Source organism: Sardina pilchardus, chromosome 10 (assembly GCF_963854185.1).
Source record: "Sardina pilchardus chromosome 10, fSarPil1.1, whole genome shotgun sequence".
Classification (NCBI taxonomy): Eukaryota; Metazoa; Chordata; class Actinopteri; order Clupeiformes; family Clupeidae; genus Sardina; species Sardina pilchardus.
In genome coordinates this window covers 2,676,201-2,699,218 of record NC_085003.1, presented here as the reverse complement: position 1 = coordinate 2,699,218, position 23,018 = coordinate 2,676,201, and the positions used below count along the sequence as shown (strand labels likewise).

The following is a 23,018-nucleotide window of genomic DNA, read 5'->3' as shown; positions in this document are numbered from 1 at the left end:
CGTGGGGTTAAATTTTCATACCGTTACATCCCTAGTTGTGTCTTTCCCTATTTCATAAAGTCTCTTGACAAGGCCTAGTTTTTGACATGATGTTCTTCCTAATATTGCAGGAGCATCTTTCTCTATGATTTCAAACTCAAGCTTGTACTTCTGCCCCTTGTATTCACATGTGACGATTGTCTTCCCCAGTGATGCCATCTTGCGACCTGTGTATGACACCAACTTGCACTTGGATGATGACAGTTTTCCTTTTATGTCCAGTGAACTGAATATTTTCTCTGACATTACGTTGCATTCAGCACCTGTATCCAGCTTGAATGTCACATGTCTTCTGTTTATTTGCAGATGTTCAGTCCACATTTCCTCATCATCTGTGTTGACAGTTTGGATGCATTTCTCATAGATGACTTCAAGTGTGCCAATAAACATGTCTGAACTACAGTCATCTTGCTCTACGGTGTGCATTTTCTTGTTGCTTTGTGAATTGCACATTTTTGCATAATGATTTCTCTTGTGACATGAGTTACACGTTTGCCCATATGCTGGAAATTTTTTCGCTTCATGACTGTAGCCACATCTGCTGCATGCATTCTTCAGATCATCCTTTTCAATTTGTACATTGCCTTTGTAGCCCTGTTTTGATCTCACAGTTCGAATTTTATGCACTTCAACTTCTTAATTTAATGCTTTGACTTGACTGGACGTAATCTCACTCGCTCGACAAATATCAATTGCCTTTTGCAACGTTAAATCCGCCTCTCTCAGTAGTCTGCCTCTGACTTGGTCGTTGTTTATGCCACATACAATTCTGTCACGCACTAATGAGTCATGCAAATCTTTAAACTCACAGTCTTTGGCCTTACTTTTTAAATCAGTTACATATGCATCGGTTGTCTCTGAGGGTCCTTGTGCCCGCGTGAAAAATAGATGTCGCGTAAATGGCAAATTCTTTCTTGGCTCGCAGTATGCCTTGAACTTTTCCTTCAGCACCGCTATTTTATCTTTCTCTTCATCCCCGAATTCGAACGTGCTGCTTACTTTTATTGCTTCTTCGCCAGCGACATGCAAGAACGTAGCACACTGCACAGCCTCTGTCTTCTTATCTATCCCGCTAGCTATACAATACAGTTCGAAGCGCCGAATCCAGCTTTTCCAATTTTCAGAAAGATTACCTTGCAGGCTTAACGCTGATGGTGGCTGAAGACCTAGGGTAGTCATTCTTCTATTCTTTTCCTTTTTTTTTCAATAACTTTGTTCTGACACCATGTTATGTTTGATGTAAAGACACGGACACGTTTCACTGCAGCTTCACTTTACTCCAGCCTTCAACATACATACAACGTGAGTCCCAAAACCGAAACTCCCGGTACGCGCAGGCGCACTTACACATACAGTCCAACAGCAGATGTCATGTTTTGGTAATTCAAAGGTGAACAATGATGCATTTTCCAGCCAAATGGAGTTAGCCCAAATGCACTATGGATCGCTGGAGTGAAATACTGCCGTTTCTTACATAACAGTGAGTATAGTAAATGCACATTACAGGACCATTGCCTTGTTGTCATCCAAATCTTTGGCAAAAATATCTATTAATGCAAGGAACGTCTGTCTGTGTGTCACTCTGTCTGTGTGTGTTCCACGCATAGCCTAACTCTCTAACCACTCATCCGACCTAAAATTCGACACGTCTTGCTAATGACATGGGTGAGTGACAAAATGACAAAGATATCGTTAAATTAAGCAAAATACAACCGCAATCCACAATTCTACGGCTCTCCGCACTTTAGCCACTCCACTTCTCACTCACTCCAGCATAGAAACAAAAAGGCACATTTCACTGACAAACTCACGCGGTTCTGTTGCCTGATCAGGTTGCTGATCTTGCAATGCCGACACACGTCTGTAGCATTCTGTTAAAATTTGCATTTAAAACAGCCGTTCTTGACTCTATCTGGACATCGGCTATGGGCATAACATTCATTCAAATATCACTTCCGAGTTCATAGCACTGGCATTGCCATGGTCAGCTTTTTGGCCACTGTTAGCTTTAGGCTATCATTTCCCAACAACAGCAAAAACGCACGGGTATGTAATGTGTCTAATATTGCCATTATATTAGCTGCCACTCTAACACCTTTCCCCTTCACTTTTTTTACTTTTCAAAGACAGTAAAAAGCTCTACTAACTGCACAGGCTTGATTCTACATCATCACAATCTAACGTGATCTACAGTACCTGCATCAACGTCATTTGGCAACAAGTTTCTTGGAAAACACACTTTACTGCACTTTGCACTTTACTAATTGTTTCCCCCCTGCATCACAACCAGTGGCGGCTGGTGAAAAATCATGTTGGGGGGGGCTGGGTGTTCTCCCCCAGAAAATGTTGAATTTTGTCGATGTGATTTCCTGCATCCTGGTGCATTTTAGGGTGGCCAACTGGAGATTCCATATCATTCACAATGATACATTTGTGTGTGGAAAATGGCAATGTTAAGTGCTGCTCCGTTTTCAAACAGTCCCTTGCCTATACTAATAAAACAACTCAAACCAGTTAAAGGTATACTATGCAACGTTTTTCAGTTAATTAATTCGTTCCATACTGTTATATATGATTAAATGAGTCATTACCGGTCAAACAGTGTTTTTTTCGGCCGCCCTAGTGGGCTGTAGCGGTAGAACCACGCTTGCAACTTCAGGAAACCTCGGGCACGCACCCATGCTCTAATAAGTCTCATGAAAAGGCACGGCAGACTGACCGATTGAGGAGTTTTGTCAAATTTACACGCTAGAACTGTAGGGGAAGCTCTGCCGAGAAATAGGCAAGCATAAAACGAGCGAAAACGAAAAGTGAAAGCGAAACCAGCGATGAAATCGCCAATCCTGCATAGTATACCTTTAATACCAATGGTCTAAAAAGACAATATTAATTTAACTGCCATGTAGAAATCAGAAGTGGTCAATGCCCAAGCCTGTGTAAATGTATAGTCTTTGTCGTCCAAATCATATGCCTACATTTATCAGTTTGTGTCACAGTCTGTTGTTGACTTAAAAATGTTGTTGTGGTCTGCAGTATCTAGGCACTGGATGCCAACATCACACTTCTGCTGAGGCATATTTTCCAAATTACTGACTCTACCTATCAGATTCAGGTTCAGCACATGATGTGTCCTCTTGTACGGGCTGAAGACATATCTTCTTTTGGGAGGTGCTCTTCCAGATGACATTGACCCCTGATAAAATACAACAAAAGAGAAAAGGAAATTGACTTACATGTAGACTAATAGAAATGTGCATGTCCGAGGACCTGCAAGAGTGGGCTGGCAAAAATGTTAACTAGGCTAACAATGCTAACCAGGTTGATTAGCTAACTTAGCTGATGATTTCTAGCATTTATGTTAAAAATGCTAACCATGCTAACAATGCAAACCTAGCTAATGACTTCTATTATGTCAACAATGCTTAAAAAACACAGGCTGCAAAAAAAATATCAAAAAAAGAATTTCCCCGTTCATTTCAATGGGACTGAAAACCGGCGAAAAACGGGATACCGAAAAAACGACAATCGGCAGCCATCCGACATAAACAAGCAAGCTACACCGGATCGGGCCTGAATTTTTAGTGTTGGAACCGTGTCAATAGCTCAAACGCTCTATGAGAAGAGGCGTCTTATAAAAGTGGGTGAACAGGAATAAATAACCAGAAATGTCCGAGGACCTGCAAGAGTGGGCTTGCAAAAATGCTAACAATGCTAACCATGCTTACAATGCTAAGGTTGATCAGCTAACTTGGCTGATGATTTCTAACAGTTATGCTAAAAATGCTTTGAATGCTATCTAAGCTAACAATGCTAACCAGGTTGGTTAGCTAACTTCGCAGATGATTTGCTAACTCTGTTAACAATGCAAACTTAGCTAATGACTTCTGTTATGTCAACAATGCTTAAAAAAAAGGCTGCAAAAAAACCCGGAATACCGGAAAAACGACAACCAGCAGCCATCCGACATGAACAAGCAAGGTACACTGGTTTTGGCCTGATTTTTTAGTGTTGCAACCGCGTCGATAGCTCAAACGCTCTAGGAGCAGAACAAAAAGTGAGTGAACAGGAATAAATAATAAGTAAACTTAAAGCAATAGGACATAGGACCTGATTTCCAACTCAGTCTGGGTGATATAGGTCGGTGAAGACCATTTTCAGTGAATTTCTGCCCTTCCTATGAGTTGCAGCGTTCATCTCGTGCTAATCTGGTGCCAAGATAACGCAAGTCAACGGTAACATCCAGCCTGCCACTGAAAACACTCCACAGAACACCCGAAACAAATACATTTTAACGTCAGACTATCGATGCACATGCCTAGTGTTGATAGAACCATGTTAGAAATAAAACGAACCTTGCATCGCATTGCAATAGCCTACTTTGTTCCCTGTATGGCAGTGGCGGATTGATATTGAGAAAATAGTCCCTCAAAATGTAATAAATCATTGAGTTGCAAGGTTAGTTTAATTTCTAAAATTATTCTATCAACACGGACATGTATATCGATAGTCCGACGATTTAATTGACTTGTCTCGGGTGTGCGGTGGAGTGAGTAAGACTGTTGTTGATGTGACTGATGTTACCGTAGAAATGTGTTAGCTCAAAAGCAGCGTTAGCAAAGGGGGACGCTGCAACTGAAGGAAGGGGCTAAACGCGATAAAAACGGTCTCCACCGACCTATATCACCTCGGTAAAGTTGGAAATGAGGTCCTATGTCCAAAATTCCGAACTATTCCTTTAAGAAGAACAATAGTTTACAGCAAGCCCACTAATCACTAATAACAGCACAACAAATTTAACCCAAAAAACAATCATGAACATTTTTACACAACATCTAATATCCAAGTGACTTTTAAATGTGAGTGCTACCCAAAAACTGTTTATTACAATACTGAATCGGAGGAAAACGCACTAAGATCTTTCCAAATAACTGATGTTTTCATGGTTAACGTTGCCAAAGAAGGAAAGCAATCTTGCCATTAGCATGTCGCCGGCACCCGAACTCCATCAGACGTTTTCTGTCTGTCATGCCGACCATAACATGTGGCTACCATGGCTGCCCGAATGATTTTTCAATAGTGCCATTTAGTTGATGGAGATAATTATTCTGACAATTAACTACCGAAGTTCCTAGCACATATCTAACTTTACAGTTTTGCTTCTACGTCAAATATTTGGTAGGCTTCCATGTCTTAACCCACCAACATGCAGTAGATAGATAGATAGGTAGATGCTGCCGTTGGCTGATGTTTTGCCATGCAATAGGCAACAACATGCTAGTCATTGTGGCAACTGGCAAGATTTAAGATTAATACTGTTAAACAAAGCTTACCGTGATGTTTGTTCGGAATAAAGTCCTTTCGGTTGATGTTCACAATCCACTTCTGACGAATAGCTTGTGTGGCGGAATAACATTGGGAACACTAGACTCTGCGCAGTAATATCCTCACTCTAAAGTGAAACTGAAAGTGCAAGAGCTAGGATATTACTGCGCCATACAATTAGTTATCCCTCTTACCTGCTTACAAATGCACCACGTTTTATTTTCTCACCATACTTGGTCGTGTAAATGTATTTTAATAGGGAAAACATGGAGGTCTTTGGTCGCTTCTAACTTCATCTCTGTTTGGATCCTAATTAATGCATTGGGCTAGCTAAGTGCTATCAAAGTTGCGCCGCGCACCAGAGCTAGTGAGTGCACACATTGAAACGTGAGAGGTATGTATCAACTCGTCTTAGTTAAAGGAATAACTTAGTTTAATATGAAAAAACGGTTAAGTGTTCCTTTAATAGTGTGTTCAAATAAAGGTTTAAGTTCAATTTCAACAATAACTGTGTTAAGACGTCACTTCTCTGGACCAATGAGTGAACAGAAAGTGGTCGAAGGAAAATCCGAGAAGCAGCCGCGCGCTGTTTGAGACTTAAATTGATTATAACCCCTGTTGAATCCTAAGAAAGCTGACTCCGCCAAATATGAAAAAGGTTTAGTTCAAAGAAACATTATTCTCAGGGGTCAGGCTGGTGAGCCATATGTGCCTTCGAAAGTAACATTATGTATTATCCGGGATCAGGCTTATGTGAGCCATAAGGGCCTGACCATAACTATTAAAGGGATATTCCGCCATTTTTGGAAATAAGCTCATTTCCCGCCTCCCCTCGAGCAAAACAATCGATATTTACCTTGTTCCCGTTCATCCAGCCATTCTGTGAGTCTGGCGATACAACTTTTAGCTTCAGCCTAGCATAGATCATTGAATCGGATTAGACCATTAGCTTCTCGCCTGCTAGCTTCATGTTTAAAAGTGATTAAGATTTCTGGTAATTTTCCCATTTAAAACGTGTCTCCTCTCAAGTGAGAAAGTGCAATAAGATCAACTGAAAATGAAACCTGGCGTTTTTCTAGGCTGATTTGACATGGAACTACACTCTCATCTGGCGTAATAATCGAGGCAACTTGCAAACTACTGGCACTACTACTGCTTGTTGTCTATGGGGACTATTTTCAGATAAAATGCTTTGTGAATACGGGCCCAGGTTTCATTTTCAGTTAGTCTTATTGCACTTTCTAACTTGAGAGGAGACACGTCTTAAAAGGGAAAACTACCAGGGCCCGTATTCACAAAGCATTTTATCTTACCACTAAGAGTACTCCTAAAGCCTACCTTACATTGCCAGACTTTGCAAAGATTTGGAAAAGATTTTTGAAAGACTACAGTATCAGACCCTCTCACATCTAAAGACAATTCATTGAGTTTTTAGTCACAGTCTAGTCACAGGCCAGTCTCAGAATAGGATTTTGCAAAGACTGTGGGTCACTATTTACAAGACTGCTGCTAGATTCCTTCAAATCATTTCCATCATGCAATAGGCTACACGTCATCATTAACAGGAACTCACATGATAGCCTACTCATATCAAAGTAATTTTTTGCGTTTCTGCAGCATTGTTTGATGTGTGACATCACTAACAGATATAGAATTGTTCTGTCTCGTAGAATAGCCGACTAATAAATTATAAGAAATGAAATAACAAATAATCATATAGGCTACAGCTGTCGCCTATTTTGCCCATAGACCTAAAAGAAATTTTGCCCCTTCCTGTTTTCGTGTTCGCGAGAGGTTACTATTGGTTTTTAATGTTCACGTCATTATTTGCATGAGCCACGACTGAAAAGACTTCCGATAATATCAAACATGTTTGATATTGTCGTAACGGCAAAACTAGAAAAAGACTGCCCCCGACGGACTTAAAACCGCTAAGATTGGCACCTTACACTAAATGATTTAGATGACGGGAGCGCGCTGCGATTCTAGTACTACTCCCAAGATTTTGGAAATGTAGTCGCCGACTGTTAAAACAGGCCCAAATCGTGCAATGTAAGCCAGCCTTTAAAGATTTTAGTTAGGAGTTTTCCCTTAAAAGTTATTCACAAAGCCTTTCAGACCTACTTTTAGTAAGGAGAAACGCCCACTCCTAAACTAAAAGTGAGTCTTCGTTGCTATGGTTGACGTCATTACTCATGCACGAGCTTGATGAAAGTGACCACCTTGATTGGCTGGTGATTATAACGCGGGAATGATGGCAAAAACCTCCCCTACGATGACAAGTTGAGTGACAGGTGTCAGGTCTTAGCTGGTGAGAATGCGTGCGCTATGTCGGACTGTGAAGGATGGAAGATGATGAATAAATGGGTATAGCCTAAATTAATAAAGAGTAGGCTAAAGCAAATAGCCTAGGAGCATAATGAAACACGGACTGGAACAGTAGCCTATATTTGCAACATGGTTTAAATGAATCTGTATGAAAGCATGAAGCCTACATTTGCGAAGAGGATAAACAATTTAATTTAATTTAGCCCTACAACGACACATTACATTTAGTTTGCATGCAGTGGTGGTTTATGATTGTCGGTGGCGTTATTGCATCTCTTAGTTGCAATGCACAATGATTCCCTCGCATGACAGCTCCTGTAACCGCACGGTCATTTCACTACATCGCGGCGTGAAATGCCACTAAAAGTGGTTTGTGAATAGGTCTTACTGAGTTAGGAGTCCTCTCGACTTCTTTTAAGCTGTCCTAGACATATGAGCTACTTTTAGGCTTAAAATGGTTTGTGAATTACTTTTAGTGAGAAAAATTAGGAGTCCTAAAGTTAGGAGTGACACGCCCATTATTTTTAGGAGTTTCTCCTAAATTCGCCAGTTAGGAGCTACTTTTAGCCCTAAAATTCTTTGTGAATACGGGCCCAGAAATCTTAGTCACTTTCAAACATGAAGCTAGCAGGCGAGAAGCTAATGGTCTAATCCGATTCAATGATCTATGCTAGGCTGAAGCTAAAAGTTGTATCGCCAGACTCACAGAATGGCTGGATGAACGGGAACAAGGTAAACATCGATTGTTTTGCTCGAGGGGAGGTGGGAGATGAGCGTATTTCCAAAAATGGGGGAATATCCCTTTCACTGTGTATGCTCACCGGTCATTCTTACCGACCCCCTATCGCTAGGAATATGCTGAGGGTCCTCATCTCCTCCACAGCCGGTTAATTCGGGCGGTTCCCATACACAATCATTGTTACTAGTTCTGAAAAGGATTCAGGGGCTGCCCTGACTCGGACTGCTATACTTATCAAAACGAGCTGAACGACAATCACATGCTATGCACAGAGGGTTCTGGCTGTGCCCGGATGTGATTACTCGATTCAGACATCGTAGACAAACGGCCCACCGCTTCATAATACTACAGTCAATTTCAAAGACAGCTTGCCGTTTCCAGTGGTTAGCTCCTACGGCGGCGGTAGCTAAACCCTAGTGTAACCCCCAGTTCAAGTAGAACTGTAAATGTTCATATTGTAAAATACAAATATGTATACGAATAATAGATATATAAATAACACAAAGTTATTTATTAAAACACACAGGATAAAAAAATAGTTTTGTACAAATTCAATGCTTCTAATGGTGTTTGAACCATCCCTTTAATTGAACGTCACTGCCCCTTTTCAGACACTGTTCCAGCTATGCACGAGCTAGTTCTAAACATTAATCAAGAACGATAGACACGAAACTTAAGACATCTGAATTAAAGCTCCAAATATATACATTTTAACATCTCTAATATAGCTCATCAACGTTTCAACCCAAATAACATTTTAGCGGTAGCTGATGAGTGTTTCAAGACGGTGTTGGTGAGTTTTCACTTTGTTTTTCATGTTTATTGTGTTTATTGAATTGAATGAATGTGGTACAGTGTAATAAGGTAGCGGGGTAAAGCCTGTGTTTACACCCATCAAAACAACCGGATGACTCTGGACAGCTCGACGACCTCCTCAGCGTAATTGCGAGACACTAGATGGCGAGCCTACCCAAGGAAATCCAACCCAGGGTTCGTACACCTTTTTCATGGCCAAATTCAAGCACTTTTTAAGGACTTTCAAGATGAGTTTTCCAGTACCGAAATCAAGCGTGAACAAATCCAAAGCCCTGTTGTTTGAGGTCACTGTAGGACAAAGATCCAGAAAATTTGATACAACCTAAGCCGAATACAGAACCAGCAGCTATCATTAGGTTAACTGAATGGGGCATTGAAAATGAGTGTGCCCCATTTCATTAGTGTTAGCTGCTGCTCTATTTGGTCTATGTCATATAAAGTTTCCTTGTTCTTTTTCTTACTGACAGCACTCAATGGTGTTGAACAGCATGGATTGATTCATACCATATTTCAGGAGTGTGATTGGCAAAGGACAAAAAAAGAGGAAAATATACTCAACACCCCCAGGAGAATTTTTTTAAAAAATAACCCCTTAAATGATATCAGATGACTTTTATGAGAACTATTGATAAACTGTGATACATATATTTCAAACATTATAACATACTACAATATAGTCTATATGTATATATAAAATCTATAACTCATTTATAGCAAAGTAGCCTAGGCCTACTCAAAACTAAACCAGATATGGCTGAAATATGTAGGCTATCATGATCATTTTGCCAACAATGATGTAGAACCATGAACTTTCTCAGTTCATAACATGTTTTGTTTTAACTTAAACTAACATAAAGTTATAATTTTGACTACATTTAGGCCAACTTGATAACATATGTAGCCTGCCCCTGTACAATATAGTGAACCATAGGCCTATTGATATTGATGCTGTTTGAAGAGGTTGCTTGATTATATTTAAGTTCCAAAGAAAATCAAATTGCACCACTCCCTCTCCTTCCAAAGTAACATGTCCTACACCTCTCTGTTTAAAGGCTACATCACTAGTTGTTCAAGTCCACACACTAAATGGAGAGCTATAGGATTACAATTCAGACTGTGCCTTTAAATAGGCGACTTTTTTCATCTATCAGAACAATGCTACAGTAGGCCATTTCCACTAAAAAATCATCTCAATATTATGTGCAAGACTGATGTTTACCAAGAATGCCAACCTGTTAATTTCTTAGCATAAAGTACATACGTTTTCTCATAGTGAGATGACTATCCCGAAATATGTTTTGAATGACATGGGGCGCACGGAGGTGAACGGCTGGAAAAACGCGTTCACCTCCGTGAAAAGGTGTTACCTAAACAATTTAGTTGACCTAAGGTAAGGCTTTGTGGCTAAAACGATGAAAACCAGTAGGCTAGTCTGTCACAGCTAACTTCAAGCACAGTAGCCTAGACTAGTTTACAAGCGCAGAAATGAAAAGTCAATATCGCCATCACGAGATTGCTGTCATTAGCGCAAAATCCAGACACGTCAAACTGGACGTGAATGCGTGGCAAAGCCAACAACTTCATAAATGATGTCTTTTAAATAAATAATTTGAGCTTTACCGTTTCATGGCTTCTGCTAAGAAATAAATTGTTCACCACACACATCGAACTTGCATCAAACATTCATCAACACACGTCTGCTTTCACTTTCAATGAAATCCACTAGAGAACGGACAAGGCTTGCGGAGTGATATGAATGAAAGAAGCACCAAAGCCCTTCGTCATTGTCAGCGGCCTATTATACAGCAAATTAATTGTATTTTCCTTCATTTAATAATTGGTCTATTGAGTCAGACTGCCGAGAAATATGTAGGCCTAGCACTTTCAAGCATTAACAAGCATTTTACCCCAAATCCAAGCATTTTTCAAACCTTGAAAACACCACATTAAAATCCAAGCATTTTCATGGATTTCAAGCACCAGTACGAACCCTGCCAACCCCGAAAGAACTGAACAACGCACGGTTTGATCTCAACTTACGTTAATCACACAGGAGCTATAGCCTACTCATACTGGAACCACACTGGATATTGACTGAACTCTCAACGAATTGAATTGAAAGGATCCTCTGAACTGAATTAGTTATGCAACACAGATATTTAAGGCCTTTGAATAGAATATAGAAACTTGTGATGTGTGAATGGGTGAATGTATGAATGTGAACTGGTTAATGTGTTATAAGTTTTCTTTTATGTTTTCCTGTCAAAGTGAAACAGAATAGCAATAGTTAAGCAGAAGAACAAACAAAAGAAATATTTAAATACTTACCGTTTACCTTTAAAGAAAGAGTTAGATTCCATAAGGTGAAATAATCACACTAACTTAGACATTACAAATACTTACCTGTTCCCCTAAAGAAAGAAAAGTTAACTCAAAAGAAACAAATATAAAACAAATAGTTGGGAAATAGCTACTGTTCCTAAAACAAACTATTTAGATTAACAGACCAGTCTCAAAAGATAACTAGAACAAAGAAACTCATATTTAAACTTATTTAAATCCATTTAAGTAAGTGGTTAAACTAGATTAAATTGAAAGCATGTATTACATATTGCACTGTAAATATTTATTGGTCTATTTATTGATCACGTGTGGCGTAACTTCCCGGTTAACCCGTACTCAGGCTAAGATACAAAACAGACAGAGAATGAAACATACTTTACCAGGGGCCTGTACTACGAAGCGGGTTACTGGCTTAGCTGGGTAACTTCGAGAGTACAGTAAGTTGATCACGTGTGGCGTTACTTCCCGGTTAACCGGTACTACGAAAGGTGGATCGGTTTTATAACTAGGGGTGGGAATTGGCAAAAGTGACAATTCGATACTATTGCGATATTTGGGCCACAATCCGATATTATTGCGATTCTAAACATATTGCGATACAACAAGTATTGCAATTCGATTCTGCGATATTGCTATTCATGTCTCTCATATTGTTCGAAGGCATTACAAAAAATAAGGAAAATAACACTGTTCAACTCACTTTGTCATGGCATGGTGCATATCAAGGTCCTTACTATTTGCTTTTTGTTGAAAACCGAAACACACCCACACTTTCAATTTGAAATTGCCGTTGAATGCACAATAAAACGCCACAACAAGCGCCACATTGTGAGCGTAATATCTTGAATTTCCCCCTTAGGGATCTATAAAGTATCTATCTATATATCTATCTATCCAGCATATTTAATGTGATCAGAGTAAACCCTGAGTAAACTCGCCTCAATAAAGGAAAATAGATCATTTAAATATATAATTAAGTATTGCGATACTTTGAGCTACTCGTATCGATATAATTGCATGCACAAAATATCGCGATACTGAACAGAATTGATTTCTTCCCCCACCACTAGTTTTAACCGAGGTATGCTGGCATGGCAATTTACGCTGCATCTCAATCCTGCTCCGAGCAGGTTATGTCCTTGGTTAACCCGAGGTTTGCGGTTAACCACACCCTTTATAGGCGAAGTACCACCCCACAATGTCGACGTACTGTAGGCTACCTGAAAGATCCATTATTGGAGCGCAAATTGTAAGCGCCTCTCTTCGTAAGGCGAGGGTTTTTAAAGACCGCCAGAATTTTTCTCCATATATATAATATTCTCTATGAAAGATAGAAAGAATTCCTTATCCGTAAAATAACGTGATCGCATCATGATTAAAAGTGGTGGCTTTGCACTGCAACCCGCCCAAGTGAACGCGCACCAACTCCGATGAGGCTAACCCCAGTTCAACAAATCAACTTCTTACTGAGCGTACAGTAGTAGCGATTAACGCCAATGAAGATAACCAGGTTTTGTCAACCCCGGTTTAGCAAAGTAACCCTGGGTTACATCTGGGTAGGTTGAACTCCTTCGTAGTACAGGCCCCAGCTCAGAGAAAGATGACTACACACCTAAGGTGTGGGAGCCCTGGACAGACCTTGTTACAACTACTCCCAGATATTTGAAAGATCCACTGACCAACCTGAATGGAAACTGGGAATATGACGCAACCCGGGCAGCGTTGTTTATGGGGAACAATATACTCTTAGATAAATTCAGCTTGTAACCAGAAATCCTGCCAAACGTTTTCAAAACAGACATAATACCAGGAATAGATTAGCCTGGTCATACCAAACCTTCGTACTAATATCGTACAGTGTCTGGACCTACTCCATTCAGAATCGATTTCAAGCAGGAGGCATGAACTCTGTTGAAGTTTGACATGATTTTTGACATGAAATCAGTGTATATGAATAATTTAATATTCAAATTCACCAATACATATTCATATTTTAACAAACAGCAATAATTATGTTCATTCCTCTATGACTACTCCATGAATGTGACTAAGTTTAGTGAAACAATACAATGATTGAACACATGGGTCAGAAATTACCTGTGTCTGCAAAGTGTGATTGTGGGTAAGATAATGAATATTATGAGAACCATTTCATGTAACTGTAATATTTGCAAGGCCATGGCGATATGTGGTGTTAAAATGGGGAGTGTTGAGACCACCCAGCCACAAACCACAGACAGGGAGGAAAATCCAAGAGAAAGCGATGCAGCCTTTGTCCAACTGCCAGTGATAGAAAAGTCACCCTACTGCTCCAAATGCACACGGCCTGTGTGCCAGGACCATAAATTGACAGTGATCATTTATGAGACATCCCTACTGGTACGCTGGTAGCTGGTTTTAGCTGATCTTTGCTGGTTTTCTTCCAGCTATTACTGGTCTTAGCTGGTGTAGCTGGTTTGGCCACCAGGTTGACATGCCGTGACCATCCGAGGAAGATGGTCACGGCCTGTTGTGTGGGATACAGCTGGTGTTAGATGGTTATGCTGGTGACCAGCCTACCAAGCTTGACATTGTTGGTGTGATATGGTCACGCTGGCTTGCTAGAATGACCAACTTAAGCTGGCATGGCCAGTAAAAACCAACAATGTAGACCAGCAACACCAGTTAAAATGACCGGCTTAAGGTGGTACGACATGCAAAACCATCAGTTTTATTACCATGGACAATGTTTATGTGACCGGTCATGTCAGACATCATTTTAGTGGTAAATGCAAATGTAATGCCAAACATCCACATGTTCCAGACAAATACAGCGCCCTCCACAGTTATTGGCACCCCTGGTTAAGATGTGTTCTTTAGCTTCTAATAAATTCATTTTTTTTCCAAATAATATAGGACCACAATGGAAAAAAGCGTAAAATCCAACCTTTAATACAAGTGCATTTATTTAGAAGGAAAAAAATCCCACATTAAGAAATAATTATTCTTCATAAAATCACCTGTTCCACAATTATTGGCACCCCTAACAATTCCTAGGAAATAAATGTAATTAAAGTATTTCTGTCATTTCTGTCATTTCTACAGTAGTTTACAAAGTCAATCAGAGTATGTAGGAACATTTAATTAGTAATTCTTAACATCCTGTTTCCCTGGGCTATCAATATGACGTGACACAGAGGCCATTTCTCTTCAACATGGGAAAGACAAAGGAACACACTGATCAAGTAAGGCAGATGTGTGTCGACCTTCACAAGTAAGGCAATGGCTATAAGAAAATAGCCACTCGCACACCTGCCCATATTTATGGTCAGAGGAATTGTTAAGAAGTTTAAAACAACTGGAACAGTGGTAAACAAGCCTGGAAGAGGACGCAAGTTTATTTTGCCACCACGCACAGTGAGGAGGGTGGTAAGAGAAATAAAAAAATCTCCAAAACTCACTGTTACAGAATTGCATCATATGGTTGCATCTTGGGGTCACAAAGTCTCCAAAACAACCATCAGGCGCTATCTACATGCCAACAAGTTGTTTGGGAGGCATGCAGGGAAAAAACCTTTCTCACTCAAAATCATAAGCACAAACGTCTGGAGCGGTATTGGGCCTTCAACTGGGACCGTGTGCTTTGGTCAGATGAGACAAAGTTAGAGCTTTTTGGCAACAAACACTCTAAGTGGGTCTGGCGTAACAAAAAGATGAGTATGCAGAACAGCACCTCATGCCCACTGTGAAGTATGGGGGAGGATCGGTGATGCTGTGGGCCTGTTTCTCTTCCAAAGGGCCTGGGAACCTTGTTAGGGTGCATGGCATCATGAATGCTTTGAAATACCAGGACATTTTAAATCAAAATCTGGTGGCCTCTGCCCGAAAGCTGAAGATGGATCTTCACTGGGTCTTTCAGCAAGATAATGACCCTAAACATATGGCCAAGTCTACACAGAAATGGTTCACCAGACACCGTATCAAGCTCCTACCATGGCCATCTCAGTTCCCAGACCTCAACCCCATTGAAAACCTGTGGGGTGAGTTGAAGAGGAGAGTGCAGAGGAGAGAACCCAGGTCGTTGGCTGATTTGGAGATTTTGTGCAAAGAGGAATGGTCGAAGATCCCTCTTTCTGTTTTCTCTAATCTTGTGAAACATTGTAAGACAAGATTAGGTGCTGTTTAATTAGCAAAAGGGGGTTGTACAAAGCATTAACATCAGGGGTGCCAATAATTGTGGCACACATGATTTGATGTAAAATAATTATTTCTTAATGTGGGATTTTTTTCCTTCTAAATAAATGCACTTGTATTAAAGGTTGGATTTTATGCTTTTTTTCCATTGTGGTCCTACATTATTTGGAAAAAAAATGAATTTATTAGAAGCTAAAGAACACATCTTAACCAGGGGTGCCAATAATTGTGGAGGGCGCTGTAGGTCTACAGGCACTTTGTATGTTACCATGTACAGTAGCTCACCATATCCGTTGGCTTGAACGCTAAATTAATATATGGGTCGCGACTATGAAATTGTGTGTCCCAAAGCGAGATCTGTTAAAGCAATAGTTCGGAATTTTGGACATAGGACCTCATTTCCAACTTAGTCGGGGTGATATAGGTCAGTGAAGACCATTTTCAGTGAATTTCTACCCTTCCTTGAGATGCAGCGTTCATCTTGTGCTAATCTGGTGCCGAGATAACGCAAGTCAACGGTAACATCCAGCCTGCCACTGAAAACACTCCACAGAACCCAAAACAAATAATTTATAACTTCAGACTATCGATGCACATGCCTGTGTTGATAGAACAATGTTAAAAATAAAACTAACCTTGCATCGCATTGCAATAGCCTACTTTGTTCCCTGTATGACAGTGGCGGATTGATATTGAGAAACTAGTCCCTCAAAATGTAATAAATCATTGAGTTGCAAGGTTAGTTTTATTTCTAAAATTATTCTATCAACACGGACATGTATATCGATAGTCTGACGTTTTAATTGACTTGTCTCGGGTGTGCGGTGGAGTGAGTAAGACTGTTGTTCATGTCAGACTGATGTTACCGTTGAAATGCCTTAGCTCAGAACCAGCGTTAGCAAAGGTTGACGCTGCAACTGAAGGAAGGGGCTAAACGCGATAAAAAAACGGTCTCCACCGACCTATATCACCTCGGTAAAGTTGGAAATGAGGTCCTATGTCCAAAATTCCGAACTATTCCTTTAAGAACCACTGGCTTAGGGACTCTATAGCACCACTTAGCACTTTGTCTGTTGTGGTTGACACATTCACGAAAATTAACCAAATTTGGTGGGCATATGTGTTATTGCTACCACTAGTCAGGGACAGAGCTCTGGCCTATAACCTGACTTTCGCCAGATCCTGTAGTTCGCTGTCTGCTTCACACAAGGATCTGGGACTTCTCGATAGGAGATGTATTTCTGAAGGCGGGTCCTTGTAAAACATCCTCGCATGTGATTCGATAAACCACTTGCCTGTTATCTTGAATGACGTGCTAGGCTTCTTCAAGCTCTTGCCAAACCCGGTCGGAAGAAGAGTAAAAACATCCTTGCCACCAATAAATGTCTTCAAAACTATTCTCTGTTAATCTTTTAAAGAATGAATACTCGATAGATTCGACAAAACGGTTGAAATAGCAGAATCAATGTCAGCACAAGACTCCTCGCTGCGTGCCGCCATTGTTATTTGAATCAAACACTCGCTTCGGCGCTCCTGATTGGTTGCTTATTTTTTGATCACTGGCCCAGGGGTTTGGATTGCCCTCGCGTCCAGACCCTTGTGTGGAGCTCAGCCTCTGGTGGAGCATGGCGGAACTACAAGGGTCTGGCGAGAGTCAGGCTACTGGCCTAAGGTGTGGCTTAGGGACTCTATAGCGTCACCTAGCGTGTTGTCTGTTGTGGTTGACACATTTATTCACGAAAATTAACCACATTTGGTGGGCATCTATGTTGCTCATGCACATGCTCACCAACATGCACATGTTGCTTTGTTAGATTCCGAAATGTCACAGGTCCGCACCGCAGGGGCTCGGGCCCGCCATCGCCGCTTGTGGCTATATTTTACTTTATATTATGACAGATGGCAAGTGGTGGACAAAGTCAAGTGTGGGATAACTTCACAAAAGGCCCATTAGGTACAGTCACATGCAACATCTGTACAGCCTCTGTGAGCCAGGGATCTGACAGCCTCAAATTTAGAAATACATCCAACTTGTGGGCACACCTTAAGCCTACCTTACATTGCCAGACTTTGCAAAGATTTGGAAAAGATTTTTGAAAAACTACAGTCTCAGACCCTCTCACATCTAAAGACAATTCATTGAGTTTTTAGTCACAGTCTAGTCACAGGCCAGTCTCAGATTAGGATTTTGCAAAGACTGTGGGTCACTATTTACAAGACTGCTGCTAGATTCCTTCAAATTATTTCCATCGTGCAATAGGCTACACGTCATCATTCACAGGAAATCACATGATAGCCTACTCATATCAAAGTATTTTTTTCGCGTTTCTGCAGCATTGTTTGATGTGTGACATCACTAACAGATATAGAGTTGTTCTGTCACGTAGAACAGCCGACTAATACATTATAAGAAATGAAATAACAAATAATCATAAAGGCTACAGCTGTCGCCTATTTTGCCCCTTCCTGTTTCATGTTCGCGCAAGGTTACTATTGGTTTTTAATGTTCACGTCACTATTTGCATGAGCCACGACTGAAAAGACTTCCGATAATATCAAACATGTTTGATATTGTCGTAACGGCAAAACTAGAAAAAGACTGCCTCCGACGGACTTAAAACCGCTAAGATTGGCACCTTACACTAAACGATTTAGATGACGGGAGCGCGCTGCGATTTCAGTACAACTCCCAAGATTTCCGCCCGATTTTGGAAATTTAGTCGCCGACTGTTAAAACAGACCAAAATCGTGCAATGTAAGCCAGCCTTTAAATCAAAACACAAAGAGATCTACGAGAAGACTCAAAAAGAAGCACAGCCTCAAGTTCCAACCACACCATTGACACAGCCAACCCTAAAACAAGTGCTAGAGAAAACCAAAAATGGACTCAAAGTTGTTGAGGGTGCAGGGTTTAAAAGGGTAATGGCCAAGGCAGAGCCCAGATACCCATTAAAGGCAGAGATTTTTTTCCGAACAAAGAAAATGGATGAGGTTTACACAGGAGTTGTAAATAAAATAAAGAAACTGCTGTCAGTTGAAAATGCAGGAAACAGCATTTTTTTCACCACCGATTGCTGGTCAGGGTCAAATGAGGCACTTATGAGCCTGACTGCTCATTTCATTGACAAGAATTGGAAAAGGGTTCAACTTGTCTTGAATGTGAAATCCCTGTCACAGTCCCACACAGGACAGTACATTGCAGACATTTATGTCCATGCTGGAATAATGGGAAATTGATGAGGAGCGAGTCATGCTTGTTCTCCGGGACAGTGGGGCAAACATGGTGAAAGGTATGCGCCTTGTTGAGATGCCAGACCTGAGCTGCAGTGCTCACATACTGTACCTGGTTATCAATGATGGTCTAAGTTCCCAGAGAGTGGTGGTAGACATTCTAGCAAAGCTGAAGAAAATTGCAACACTTTAACCACTCTGTTACGGCACAGCAGTGCCTATCTAAAATTCAGGAGAAGCTAGGTGTCTCACAGCATTCGATCATACAGGCAGTACAGACAAGGTGGAACTCGACATTACACATGTTGGTGAGGATGATTGAACAAAAAAGAGCAATCACTGCGTATGCTAGCGACCCTGGACATTTCTCATCTCTGTCAGCAGAGAAATGGCACATTGCGTCGAACCTGGCAGAGACCCTTGGACCACTGGAGGAGGTGACACTGGAGTTCAGCAGAGAGGACTCATCTTCATCCTGTATTCTACCATGTTTAGCAGTATTAAAACCTTTACTGGCGTCAGAGGGACCAACCACCAAGGGTATTCAAACAACCAGAAAATTCATACTGGACAGTTTGCAAAAAAGATTTGCAAAGGTTAAAGATGCTAAAGTGGTGGTGCTTGCCTGTGTCCTGGACCCACACTACAAAGAGCGGCCTTTGTTACCAGAGATTCTGGTAGAGGCGAAATCCTGGATAAAAGAGGCTATGGAGACCAGTCCTACAGATTCTGCCAGGGAAACTCCATCTGAGGAGCCTGATCCCAAAAGGCCGAGAGCAGAGGACCAAGTACCAAGCAGGGCCTGAATTTGTGTGCGGGATTGCGGGTATCCCATATATTTTTTTCATTTCTCGCACCTTAATGATTCTAATGCGGGAGATTCCCGCACACTTAACTCATTCACTGCCATTGACGTCTTTAAACGTCAATTTAGACACATACGTTCACTGCCATTGACGTCTATAGACGTCAATTGCCTTTTTCAATGGGGAGGGCTCCTGGGTGAGCTTGGGAACGATCTGGCAGAGTTTCAGGCTTGTAAACAGACTGTACTAGCGATCCGAACCGCTAGATGGCAGCAGTGCCATTTGGATGATTAGTATCTGCCTGCAAAGTGCACATACAGACACATGCAACCAGCATGCAACAAGCTAACACTGAAGATCGACCACAGTGGATCTAGTTTGCACGCGATGCAGGGAATAAATATGCTTACTTCTTACATCAAGGATGGAAAACACGTGAACGGTATGATCCATTTACATTGGATATTGCTATATAGACTAACAACAACTTTGCTAGTGCTAGCTTGCTAAGTCTACCGTCCTGTTCAGAGTCTATAGCGACCATCAGAGTCCCTAGCAACCTTGACGAGACTGACGAGATAACAGTGCAATCGTGGTTGACATACTACTGAAACGCTAACGTTAAAAAGTTGATTTTCACAAAAAGATCGTTTTCTCCACTTTTTCAAAGTTCGCAAAGTTCTCACGTAGCACCACTTGAATCCCATCCCGTAAAGTTCCAGTGGAATCTACAAGACTGCTACGTGAGAACTTTGCGCCTAGCTAGCGGTGCTTCGTCGGCGATGAGGCTGAATATAGTTCCAAGTAAAGATCTGCCCAGGTAATAGTCTCGTTCGATTTTGCATTATGATTTGTACTTGTTTTGAACACACGGCTCCCAAGATATATTTAGAAAAAAATTTAGACGTCTCGGTCACTTTTTTGGAGGACGTGCTCACTGACACCCTTCATCTACAGCAACTGTGCTAAGCTAAAGCTAAAATCGCTGCCCCCAAAGCAGGAGAATGCCCGGACGGATTTTAACCAGGTTTTTTTCACTGTTCTAACTCTGAGGGTGACCGAGACTAGCCTCGCGAGCCATCCACGTACTTCCGGCCAAGGATTGCCTCCACTACGAGTCTGGCCGTGCTCCTCTGTGGAGCATTCTGCTCGGTAGAATTGTAACAGAACGCCCCCCCTCCAGAAAGCAGCCAATAAACGAAGAGACGGGTTGGTGGGGGCGAAAGGGGGAGGGCGCTCGTGACGATGACGTTAAACGCCTGCGCTATGTTGTTATGAGTAACTATCGCCGATTGGGTGAGAGCTGTCCAATCAATTCAAACCAGAACTGGGCGTTACTTCCCGCTTCCTGCAAGCGCTTCAGAGCAAAGAAATGCCAGACCATAATACGAAATGAAATGGTAGTATTATGGGATGGTTAGGACCAGGCTAGACCGAGACTAGCTTAATTTCATTTTTGGGTGGCGTATTCCTTTAAGGTGTCAAAGTCACCCAGACCACGAGAACGCGCACAGATCAGAGCAGAAAGCCTAGTTTGACAAATGTATCACATACCTGCTATCGTAGGATCACTTAACTTAATACCCGAGTTAAGGCTTTGTGCAGCCTCAATATGTCTAGATAGACATTAGACATGTCTAACTTGCTTCGTAGGATACCCCACTGGCCTTTAAACCAATGAAGGGCCGCCTTGATGTGTTTCTTCACACAACTTCACACACGCCTTACCCTGAATTACTAAGGTTTTGCAAGAGTCTCCTTCTTCTATCCCATGGCCAAGCCACGGTTGAAAGAGGATTTTCAGTTAACAAAGAAGTCTCCAATCTCCAGGATAACTTGCTGGAATCGCTGAGAATCGGCTGTGACCGGATCAGCAAATGTGGGGGTGTTTTAAAAGTGCCTCTGACAAAGGAGCTACTTTCCTCTGCCTCATCTGCAAGGTCTCAGTATAGACACCTGGAGAATGAGAGAAAAAAGAAGGAGAGTGTCGCACATGCTCTGAAGAGGAAGGCAGTGGAGGAGGAGCTTTTGGACCTCAGAACGTAGGTTACGAATGTAACTATGGATCTGTGAGACCGAGGGATGACCGTCACTACGGTCTAAAAAGGAATGATCACCTTCGTTCTGCCTATCACCGAGACCATATGTCAAAATAGTCATGTCCATGACCTCCGGAAGCAGAACGACTTGCGTTAATAAATAGCAGAGAATGCTCCCGGGTCAGTCTCCTATCCCTGAACGCCTCAGAATGGTCCGAGCGACAAGGATAGTGACGGTCATCCCTCGATCTCACAGATCCATAGTTACATTCGTAACCTACGATCTGTTTCGACCTCACTCTGACCGTCACTACGGTCTAAAAAGGGATGACACATACCAAAAGGGTCGCGAGGAACCCAGTATCAATGATTAAAACCTCGCTCGGTCACGGACATGAGGGCGGCATCGCCGACTGGAGGCGGGCGAGTGACATCCACCCTGTAAAAACGGGTAAAAGTGCATGGCGTCGACCATGAGGCCGCTGCACAGATATCGTCTGCTGCTACACCCCTAAGGGCAGCCCAAGACGTAGCCATACTCCTGGTAGAGTGAGCCCTCGTACCAGAAGGAACCGGTATTCCCTGCGCCCTGTAAGCATGGGAAATAACCTCCACCAGCCAATGCGAGTCTCTGCTTGGAGAGTGGGAGCCCCTGCCTTGCTGCACCGTAACAGATGAAAGCTGAGAGTGCGCTTTCCGCAAGGACTGTGTACGGGCCAGATAGGCCCTTAAGGCCCTGACTGGGCACAGGGTCAGCAACTTGTAGTGCTGTGCCTGTGAGGTGGAAGAAGGCTGGAATTGAGTCACCTCCAGAACCTGGTTAATGGACTGCGGGTTAAGAACCTTCGGCAGGAAAGCTGGATTCGGCCAAATTGACACGCTAGCACCTCCTGCCTGCCACCTAAGGCAGTCGTCACTAACGGAGAGAGCACACAGCTCACCGACACGTGTCGCAGAACAGAGCGCCAAGAGAAAGGCAGTCTTAAGCGACAAGGAACGCAATTCTGCGTCTAAAATAGGCTCATACGGGCCTACAGTAAGTGACGTTAAAACCGTGGGCAGATCCCAGCCCGGTGCCCGCAAAGTGCGACCTGGACGCAACCGGCGGGCTCCCTTCAAGAACTGGCAAACCAAGGGATGCCTACCAAGGGGACCATTGTCCACACCCTGGTGAAAGGCCGA

General features: G+C 42.0%; 1 pseudogene; it reads left to right on the top strand.

The window, feature by feature from the left end:
- The first annotated feature begins 17,659 nt into the window (after positions 1 to 17,659).
- On the top strand, positions 17,660 to 19,797 carry LOC134094349 (zinc finger BED domain-containing protein 4-like; annotated as a pseudogene).
- Positions 19,798 to 23,018: the final 3,221 nt, after the last annotated feature.